Source organism: Balaenoptera musculus, chromosome 2 (assembly GCF_009873245.2).
Source record: "Balaenoptera musculus isolate JJ_BM4_2016_0621 chromosome 2, mBalMus1.pri.v3, whole genome shotgun sequence".
Lineage (NCBI taxonomy): Eukaryota > Metazoa > Chordata > Mammalia > Artiodactyla > Balaenopteridae > Balaenoptera > Balaenoptera musculus.
In genome coordinates this window covers 146706156-146716726 of record NC_045786.1, presented here as the reverse complement: position 1 = coordinate 146716726, position 10571 = coordinate 146706156, and the positions used below count along the sequence as shown (strand labels likewise).

At 42.2% G+C, this 10571-nt stretch overlaps 1 protein-coding gene across 3 annotated transcripts in view; it reads left to right on the top strand.

Moving 5' to 3' along the window:
• The window catches only part of ZFYVE1 (zinc finger FYVE-type containing 1), a 48264-nt gene that overhangs the window by 4172 nt on the left and 33521 nt on the right, over nt 1-10571 (top strand). The window lies entirely within an intron of this gene.

Genomic DNA, 10571 nt, shown 5'->3' with positions numbered 1-10571 from the left:
TTCTCCCTTCATAAACATTGACCACTTCCCCGGAAATAGCAGTTTATTAATTGTAAGAAGCACTGGTTGGGACTAATGGATGGGACAAGAATTTTAGGTGGTGACTTGTTCTCATAGGGTCATGGTGGAAGAGTACTTGGAGAAAATATCTAGTTCACTTTTCTAATGTGAATGTCTAAAACAATTAGAGAGATGATTGTCTGATATAAATCTAGATGATGAATTCAGCTAAATTGTAGACTCCTGGAGAGCAGGACCATGTCTTGTGCCCTGGATCACGTACAATGGTCGGCATGCTGTCAGCGCATAAATACTTGATTGGTGATGTCACATCTCAACCTCAGCTTTTTAGAAATGAATATCACACACATACTTAGTAAAAAACAAAACAAAACTAAACTCATTTGAAAGGGCATACAATGACAAGTTTCCCTCCTACTCCATACCCTTAGTCTCTTTCGTTAGAACAATCACTATTAACAGTTAACTACATGCACTTCTAGAGTTTTTTTCACGTATATTTACGAATATATGTATGTATCCTTTTAATTTTTCAACAAAAAGGGAATCTGATATACTTACTGTTCTGTCCTTGGCTGTTTTTCACTGAAGGATACATCTTGTAGAACTTTCCTTATCAGCACATTGAGGTCTACCTCATTATTTAAAGGCTGCCTAGTACTCTGTTGAATGGTTTTTCTATAATTTTAGCCTATTAAGGGATATTTGAGTTATTACAACGAAGGATGTGTTGAATATCCTATAAATCTATTTAGAAATGGAATCTTTTTGTCAAATGATATGTACATTTTAAATTTAGATTGATATTACCAAATTCCTGAACCTTATTTTCTTAGCTTCTGCAGTACTTCTCTGAGTCTCCCCTGGGTTCTGGTCTTGGCTCATGATAGTTGAAATTTAAAGAGCTCTTACTGTGGTGCTTGGCACTGTTCTTAGCATTTGAGCTCATTGAGTCCTGATGAGAACTCTGTGTATTAGTTTCTTACTGTTGCTGTAACAAATTACCACAAATTTAGTGGCTTAAAGCAACACAAGTTTATTCTCTCATTGGTTGGAGGTCAGAAGTCCTAAAATGGACCCAATAGGGCTGTGTTCCTTCTGGAAGCTCTAGGGAAGAATGTGTTTCCTTATCTTTCTAGCTTCAAGAGGCCTCCCGTGTACTTTGGCTTGTGGCCCCATCATCCAGCTTCAAAGCTAGTAGTGTTAACATCTTCCAATCCCTTTCTCTGTCTTTTTTCTTCTGTTGTCACTTCTCTCTCTGTGGCCCTTCTGCCTCCCTCTCACAGGGGTCTTTGTGGTTACATTGGATCCACTTGGATAATCCAGCATAATCTCCCCACCTCAAGGTCCTTAATTCAGTCACATCTGCAGAGCCTTTTTGCCCCATGAAGTGACGTATTCACAGGTTCTGGGCATTAGGATGTGGACATTTTCGGGGGTGGGGGGCAGTTTCAGCCTACCACACCCTATGAAGTAAGTTGTATGTCTTAGTCAGTTGGGCTACTGTGACAGAAGAGCATAGATGAGGTGGCTTAGAAACAACAGAAGTCTATTTCTCACAGTTCTAGAGGCTGGGAAGTTCAAAATCATGGCACTGACAGATTCAGTGTCTGATGAGGGCTTGGTTCATGACAGCTGTCTTCTCACCGTGTCCTCACATTGCAGAAAGAAGCTCTCTGGGGTCTCTTTCATAAGGGCACTAATCCTATTCATAAGGGTTCTACCCTCATGACATAATCACCTCTCACAGGCCTTACCTCCTAATGCCATCACCTTGGGGGTTAGATTTCAGCATGTGCATTTCAGGGGGATACAAGCATTTCATATATAGCATTGTATTTTCTAGACGAGGACACTGAAGCACAGAGAGATGAAGTGACTTGCCAAGATCAAGTTACGATTAGTGGCAGGGGATTTGCGATCTAAGATCCTTGCTCTATGATACTGCTGTTCTGTCTCACCAAGTCACTTAAACTTTCTAATCAAACTTCATTCTGGTCAATAGCATCAACTCACCAATTCCTCATGGCTGCTGTGAGAATCAAATGAAACATATCTCTATATAAATGCAAGACGTTACCATTGAAGAACTCCTTCCTCGTAGCAGTGAAGATTCCATGATTTAGGCCCCAACTTTGTTTTTCTTTTCATGTTTCTAGGCATTTGTGGGTTTTGATCATTTTCAGTTTAGTACATAGGGATTATTTTAGTAGCTTGTAGGCTGTTATTCTTATGTGTGGTTCCCTCAAATTCTCTGGCCTAGAGTCTCCTAGATTTGTTGTTTGTGATTTGAGTATTATTTAGTTTCTTTTGGAAAACCTAAAAGGACAAAAAGCTTCCTTTTGGTGGTGACAATTTTATCATTACCTTGTTGCCATTTGAGTGTATACTAGAATGGCAAATTTGAGGAGAGATTGACTTTTGGTCTCAGAAGCAGGAACTCATTGGTGGCTTTTAAATGAACACATCTGGCCTACTAGCCAAAGACATTCATTCATTCATCACATTTACTGAGTATACGTTCTGGTGCCAGGCATTTTCTAGGCTCCAGGAGAGCAGGGTTCACACATGTCAAACACATAAAAAGGTGGTTCAGATGTATAATCAAGGAAGAGTGACTGGGAAGCCACTTTTGCCGGATAGTTAGGGAAGGTTTCATTGTAAAGGTGACTTTTAAGCAAAGACCTGATGGTTAATACTACCTGGGGAAATAGACCTCCAGGCAGAGGGGAATGAGAACAGAAAGCAGGTGGGATGGCATGTTTGAGTAGAGAAAGAATGCCTGTGTGGCTGGAGTGAGCTGGCAGAGAGTGGTGAGGATAGAGGTGCAGAGGTAAGCGGGTGCCAGATCCTGTGGGGCCTTGTAGGCCAGGGAAATAAGTGTGGATTTTAAGTGTAATGGGAAGCACCAGACTGCTTTATGCTAGAAGGTCACAGGAGCTGGTGTGAAGACTAGACTGTAGTGACTGTGGGAGGGCAAGAGGGAAAGCAGGGAAACCACTTAGGAGGCTTTTGAAGATGCTGAGGGGAGAGGTGGCTTCAATTTGGTGCGATCAGTGACATGGTGAGGTGGAAAGACATTGATGAATTTGGGACAAAGTTTGGATGTAAAATGGGAATGCTGATATATTGGGTGGAGGGGTGAGGGAATGAGAGAACTCAGTGGTGACTTAGGCATTTGGTTTGTGCAAATAACACCTGCTTAATACCCCAGGTTTTATTGACTTAAATTGATAAAACTTTAAGAACTCAATTCACACAGTAAAGAGAGTTAAAATAATCTCATTTGGTATTGTCTAACACAGTAATTCTCAACCAGGAGAGGTTTTGCTCCCGCAGGGGGCATTGGGCAATGTTTGGAGACATCTCTGGTTGTCACAGCTGGGGCATGGGGGTTATGTGCTACCGGCTAGTGGATAGAGGCCAGGATGCTGCTAAATATCTTAAAAGGCATAGGGCAACCCCCACATGAAGAATTATTTGGTACAAAATGTCAAGAGTGCTGAGATTGAGAAAACTCATCTAAGAGATGAAGGTTTGATGTGATAGGAGATCTGGACTCCAGTGAAGTGGAAAACATTTAACCAATACGCCACTTTTTCCTCCCTCTTTTCGTTCTGTTCGTTCCTCAGAAGTAATTTAACTTCTGAAATCAGTATTCTCTTTTGGCATATTTTGTAACCTTTCTAGTGAAATGGTTAGACTTTCTGTGTTGTATTCATTGATTTTTCTAGACCTTAGTGGAACTGTACTTGGAAAACCAAATGACTCATGGACCCATTATTTAGAGCCGCAGTAAGTAAATGATCCACACTGACAAGTCATCTATAATCTCTTGAAGTTAGAGAGGACACCCTTAGCAAATAACTCAAAGGTTAGAAGAATAAAGTTCTAACAATTAGAGTTCTTAGTGGAGGTAGGGGGTAGTATTTTCCTATCTGTTGAGTCTTGTGAGGGATTCAGACATCTTGTCTTAGCAGAATATTTCTAGTCACAGAGAAAAGGTGAAAAAAATCATATATATGTATATAATAAAATTATATGTCTATATATAAGTTTAATATATATATAACTATTTAAACCCCATACAAGTTTTTCTTTCACAACCACTTTATTCTCCACTGTCTCTTTTCTACAAACCTCCTATAACTTCCCTCTTTCCAAGAGAACAGAGCAGCACACTGCCAAGCAATTGCCCCTGTTTCATCTTCATGCTGACTGACCCCTGATGGTCGCAGATCTGCAGAGCTTTTTTTTTTTTTTTTAAATTAATTAATTAATTAATTAATTTTTGGCTGTGTTGGGTCTTCGTTTCTGTGCGAGGGCTTTCTCTAGTTGCAGCGAGCGGGGGCCACTCTTCATCGCGGTGCGCGGGCCTCACTATCGTGGCCTCTCTTGTTGCGGAGCACAGGCTCCGGATGCGCAGGCTCAGTAGTTGTGGCTCACGGGCCCAGTTGCTCCGCGGCATGTGGGATCTTCCCAGACCAGGGCTCGAACCCGTGTCCCCTGCATTGGCAGGCGGATTCTTAACCACTGCACCACCAGGAAAGCCCCAAATCTGCGGAGCTTTTCATGCCAAAAGACTCCTGAAGTTAAATCCCTCCTGCTGAACATGCAGGGTGATAGGGAAGCCCAGTGACCCAGGAGTGGTCAATGAGAAGCTAAGAAAGTGTGCCCTGGGGCAGGCCTCCTGGACTCAGAAATAGACAGCCTTGGGCCCTGTCTGAAAGGGAAGGCCAAGGTGAGTCTTCAAGTCCTTCCTTCAGTGAAGTCAGTGGTGGACCTCATCTCACTGAAACCGTTCCTTTAAGAAGACCCATCACGTTGTTTGGCTGCTTCACTTGTTTACAGTCCCAGAATAGTGTGGCTCAAAATACTGGGACTTGGCTTTTTTTTTTTTTTTTTAAATTGGCTAAAAGAGACATTATTCTAGTGGGATTCAGAAATGGAAAAGAGCAGAGAATGTTTTGTACTGTATGAGAATCCTTGACCACAAACTGCCTGTGCTGGTCTGCCCCATTTCTATGCTTCTTCTGTCTTAGACTCCCCCTGTGGGTGACCCCTTGGCCTTGTCTTCCGCTTCCTGGTCTAGGGCACCTTTCTGGGGCTTGCTCTTTCCAGGATCTCTGTTTCAGACAGGCTGGCAGAAACCCCTCAGGACTTAATTGGTCAATAGGTCAGGAACCTGGGGATCATAATCTTATAAATTGTGGAACTTCCCCATTTTTCTCTTTGAATGGTCAAACTTTTATAATGTAAGGACTAATTTTGGTGCTGTGGCTGGTTAACCCTTTGGCAAATTCTGGTCAGAACACAAATATATTTACGGTCAGTTATTAGGTGCCATATTAGAAAATGTAACAAAAAAAAAATTCCTGTAGATCTGCTTAGGAGCTGTCTGTCAAAATAATAAGCAGTAATTGGTAGAACAGCAAAGGCTCCCTCCACCTCCCCCACCTTTTACTCATGGAAACTCAAGTAAAAGCCCTTTTGTTTAGTAATAGTAGTAAGGGGAGGGCATTGTATGTATTACTGGGAAACCAGGGTTGAGGATGACTCAGACAAACAGGATGATGAAAGAGCCCCCATTATATGCTCTGGTTTCTGCTCAGCATCTTCTGAGCTCTCTCAGCCTTGGGCTCATTCAGTTGTAACGGGCTCCTGGCATTTAACCTGGGAGGCTATTTTGTTTAGTCCAGGGCTGTTTAAAATTTGACGCATACAAGCCATCAAAAGCACTGTGAGTCAGCTTTTCAGGGAACCTATCTTTAACTATTTCAGGTTACCTCCAGTTTGTGTGATTCTGATTTTTTTTGGTCTGTCAGTTCCTTGAAGTGATTGATTTTTTTCTGTAATTCAGCAAACATTTGGCTTTTTGAGTTAGGGTTAATATAAAAGGCAGATTTCTTATTAAGTTGACAGTGTTTGTTTTCCCTGTGGATGCATCTCCTGGCTGTACCGCTCTTGAGTTTATCCTGCAGATTGTGTCACATGGAAGCCTTCTGATGCCTGGCTGGACTTTTCAGGGGAGTCCTGCCTGCTTTGGGAAGAGCTCCCAAGATACTATCTCTGGCTGAGGTTAGAACTGCTGAATGTATTGAGCACATTTGATCAGTGAGGGGCAACCAGAGGAAAGCTAATGGGCGAGACCACAAAGGAGGGAAAGAAAACAAGGCTGTAGAAAGTTCCAGGCAAGAAGAATTGGAAACACCTATGGGAAGGGACACAGAGGAACTTTTGGAGGCAGGAAAGGGTGGATGTTTCCCTGGAGGATGTTTTGTTCATTTTGCCCCTCTTTTCAATGGCTTTTGGCCGGTAATTAAGAGGCTCTCTTTGACCAGTTTGTGAGGTTAGCTTGGTGGTGGCTGGAGTCCTTGGGCAGAGAAGTATGTCTACCCGCCATACGTAAGCACCTGACCTCTGGCTTGACTTCACTGGAGGATGATCTGTTTTCTGGTAGCTTCTGGAATTTTTTTTCCTCCTTCCTGATTTTCTTCTACTTGTTGACTGGATTATTGCTGTCTTTCCCAGGGAATTTGACTCTAGATGTTAGAGTACTGTAAGAGAACAGACAGAGCCTGATTCTGGCACGTAGACACAGACACCCCAAGTTCAAGTTAAGAGAGAACATAATCCCGAGCAATTCAGCAGTCATAGAGTATTCTAGAAATTCCTCTACTTCTCAGCCCATTCTCCTGCCTGGCGAATACATGGCTAAACTACATGGCTAAACTGTTTTCCATAATCTCTCATAACCTTTTCTTTCAAAGAGCTTAATTCAGTTTACATGTATCATTCAACAGCAGTCATAAACATTTATTGAGTGTCAATTATATGCTTTATTAGTTTGAGTAATCTCTGTGAAAAATATTTTAAAATGAAAATTCAGCGGTTAAGCAAGACTGGGGAGGGGTGGCAGAGGCCTTCATTCCTGGGAAAGCCCCACTGTCTTTTGCACTTGTCTCTGAGTAGAGGCTGTTTGAGAATCCCGTAATTCTTTCTGCACACCCTTTCTGGTCCTTGTGGCCAGTAATTTGTTCCATTGTGTGGATAAACTGTGATACCTTCACTCACTTGTCGATGGACATTTTGTATACCATATATATTGTTTGATTATTGTCTTTCTTTTCTCCATTACAATGTAAGCTTTATGAGGACAGTGATTTTTTTTTATTGGGGTATAATTCATGTAACATAAAATTAACCATTTTAAAGAGAACAGTTCATTGGTATTTGGTATATTCACAATGTTGTGCAGCTACCACCTCTGTCTAGTTCTAAAGCATTTTCATCATCCCAAAAGAAAACCCTGTACCTGTTAAGCAGTCCATCCCAGAGGGCAGTGGTGTTTTTTTTTTGTCTTTTTTATACGTTTATTATTTTCCAATTATAAAAATAACATAGACTTATCATGTTAAAATACTGAAAATACAGAACTACAGAAAAGTATACAATTTTATCTTAATTTTACAATAAAAGAAAGCCACTAGTATCTCAATCCTTTTTAAGGTTGCATTTACTTTTTTCAAAAACAGTTTTATTGAGATATAATTCACATACCATACGATTCACCTGTTTGAAGTGTACAGTTTAGTGGCTTTTAGTATATTCACAGATCTATGCACCCATCATCACAGTCAATTTTAGAACATTTTCATCAGGCAGTGATTGTTTTCCTCTTCTGTTCATCCTCATCTAGAACAGTGTTTGGCATATGGTAGGTACTCAAATAATATTTGTCAAATGAATAAAATGCATTAATGAGAATAAATCAGTTTAATCATTATTCAGCAAACATTTAATGAGTGCCTACGATGTGCTGACAACTGAGGGAGATAGAAAGTGGCACTAAGACGCTGAACTCGCCCTTGAGGAGAGGACAGTCGAGCGGTAATAGAAAATAAATACATAGGAAATTCCCTGGCGGTCCAGTTGCTAAGACTTGGGCTTCCACTGCCATTGACCCCAGTTTGATCCCTGGTCGGGGAACTGAGATCCCACAAGCTGCTCGGTGAGCAACAACAACCACAACAACCAAATACATAGACATAAGGTGGGGCTTCCCTGGTGGTGCAGTGGTTAGGAGTCCGCCTGCCAATGCAGGGGACATGGGTTCCAGCCCTGGTCCGGGAAGATCCCACATGCCGCAGAGCAACTAAGCCCGTGTGCCACAACTACTGAGCCCGTGCGCCACAACTACTGAGCCAGCGTTCTAGAGCCCGCGAGCCACAACTACTGAGCCCGCGAGCCACAAATACTGAAGCCCACGCGCCTAGAGCCCGTGCTCCGCAACAAGAGAAGCCACCGCAATGAGAAGCCTGCACACCACAACGGAGAGTAGCGCCCGCTTGCCACAACTAGAGAAAGCCCGCACAGAGCAACGAAGACCCAACACAGCCAAAAATAAAGTAAATAAAATAAATAAATTTAAAAAAAAAAAGAAAGAAGGTGGATGACCTCAGAGCAGTATAGAGAGGCCATTATGGAAATTCAGAGGAGGGTGATATTGCTGGAGTGGTTACTATTGTTATTTAAATAGTTTTATGCTATACTGTTACTTCACCAGGGCTCCACTATCACATTCCATGTAGAACAGAAAGCAGGCCCCTTTCAGTGTCCACCTCAGACATCAAAGATCTCCTTATAAAGCTGTGTCATCTATTAAGATCTTCGACATAAACTGTGAGAAAGGCACTTTAGGGAGTCTCTAGTGTACTAATAATTCTTGGAATCATGTGACCTCATTGTTACGAAGACTGAATGCTTTCTTATGCATAATATATGTATTATGCAATCTTATAACAGCTTTTCTTTTAAAATTTATTTTTGGTTGCATTGGGTCTTCATTGCTGCGTGTGGGCTTTCTCTAGTTGCGGCGAGCACGGGCTACTCTTTGTTGTAGTGCGCGGGTTTCTCATTGTGGTGGCTTCTCTTGTTGTGGAGCACGGGCTCTAGGTGCGTGGGCTTCAGTAGTTGTGGCTTGCAGGCTCAGTAGTTGTGGCTTGCAGGCTCTAGAGCACAGGCTCAGTAGTTGTGGCACATGGGCTTAGTTGCTCCGCTGCATGTGGGATCCTCCTGGAGCAGGGCTCAAACCCGTGTCCCCTGCATTGGCAGGCGGATTCTTAACCACTGCGCCACCAGGGAAGTCCTAACAGCTTTTTTTTTTAAATTGAAAATATACATCCTTTTGAGGGAGGGAGTGGTATGTGTTGAGTAAGTTTCTTCCTTTGTCCCATTATCCCTGATTCTTTAATGAGGCATTTATTGGAAACCTTCCTTCAGGAGGGTTTTTGCTTGGGATAGATAATGGAATGAAATTCTGCAGTGGTGGTGATGAGTGTGGCCTAGAGGCATACTAGGGCAACTGCAGCAGTAATGTCAGTCAGCGCTTCTCTCACATTTACTGCATGTTTCCACTGTGCTGAGTGCCTGATGTGCATTAACTCACTTAATCCTCACGGTGACCCTGTAAAGTAGATTGCGTTGTTATCCTCATTTCACAGGAGAGAAAACAGAGGCCCAGAGAAGTTAAGTAACTTCTTTATTCTAAAGTCAGTGAGTGGTCGAGGCAGATTGGACCCTTAATTGTAACACTACGCTGTTCCCTTCCCCAGAGAGAATATAGCATTTAGACATTCTGTGCTGTGTCCATTCATTCATTTAACAAATAAGTGTAGATCTCCTGTTACGTGTCAGGCTCTGTGATAAGGCTACAGTGGTAGCCTAACAACATGGCCCAGACCCTTGCCAGCCTGGAGTACATTCTAGTGGGAAGCTTGGAACCAGGAATAATGGGAAAATGTTATCAGAGATGGTGGGTGAGGAATGGAGGCTGTGAGCAAGGGTTGAGTAAATTGTCCATAGTGTGATCCAGGTAGAGGTGGATCTGAACCTAGCTCTTTCTTTTTTTTTTTTTTTTTAACATCTTTATTGGAGTATAATTGCTTTACAATGTTGTGTTAGTTTCTGCTGTACAACAAAGTGAATCAGCTATATGTATAAATATATCCCCATATTCCCTCCCTCTTGAGCCTCCCTTCCACCCTCCCTATCCCGCCCCTCTAGGTGGTCACAAAGCACTGAGCTGATCTCCCTGTGCTGTGCAGCTGCTTCCCACTAGCTGTCTATTTTACATTTGGTAGTGTATATATGTCCATGCCACTCTCTCACTCCGTCCCAGCCTCCCCTTCTCCCCTGTGTCCTCAAGTCTGTTCTCTACGTCTGCGTCTTTATTCCTGCTGTGTCACTAGGTTCATCAGTACCATTTTTCTAGATTCCATATATATGCGTTAGCATACGGTATTTGTTTTTCTCTTTCTGACTTACTTTACTCTGTATGACAGACTCTAGGTCCATCCATCTCATTACAAATAACTCAATTCTCAATTTCGTTCCTTTTTATGGCTGAGTAATATTCCATTGTATATATGTGCCACATCTTTATCCATTCATCTGTCGATGGACATTTAGGTTGCTTCCATGTCCTGGCTGTTGTAAATAGTGCTGCAGTGAACACTGTGGTACATGTATCTTTTTGAATTACGGTTTTC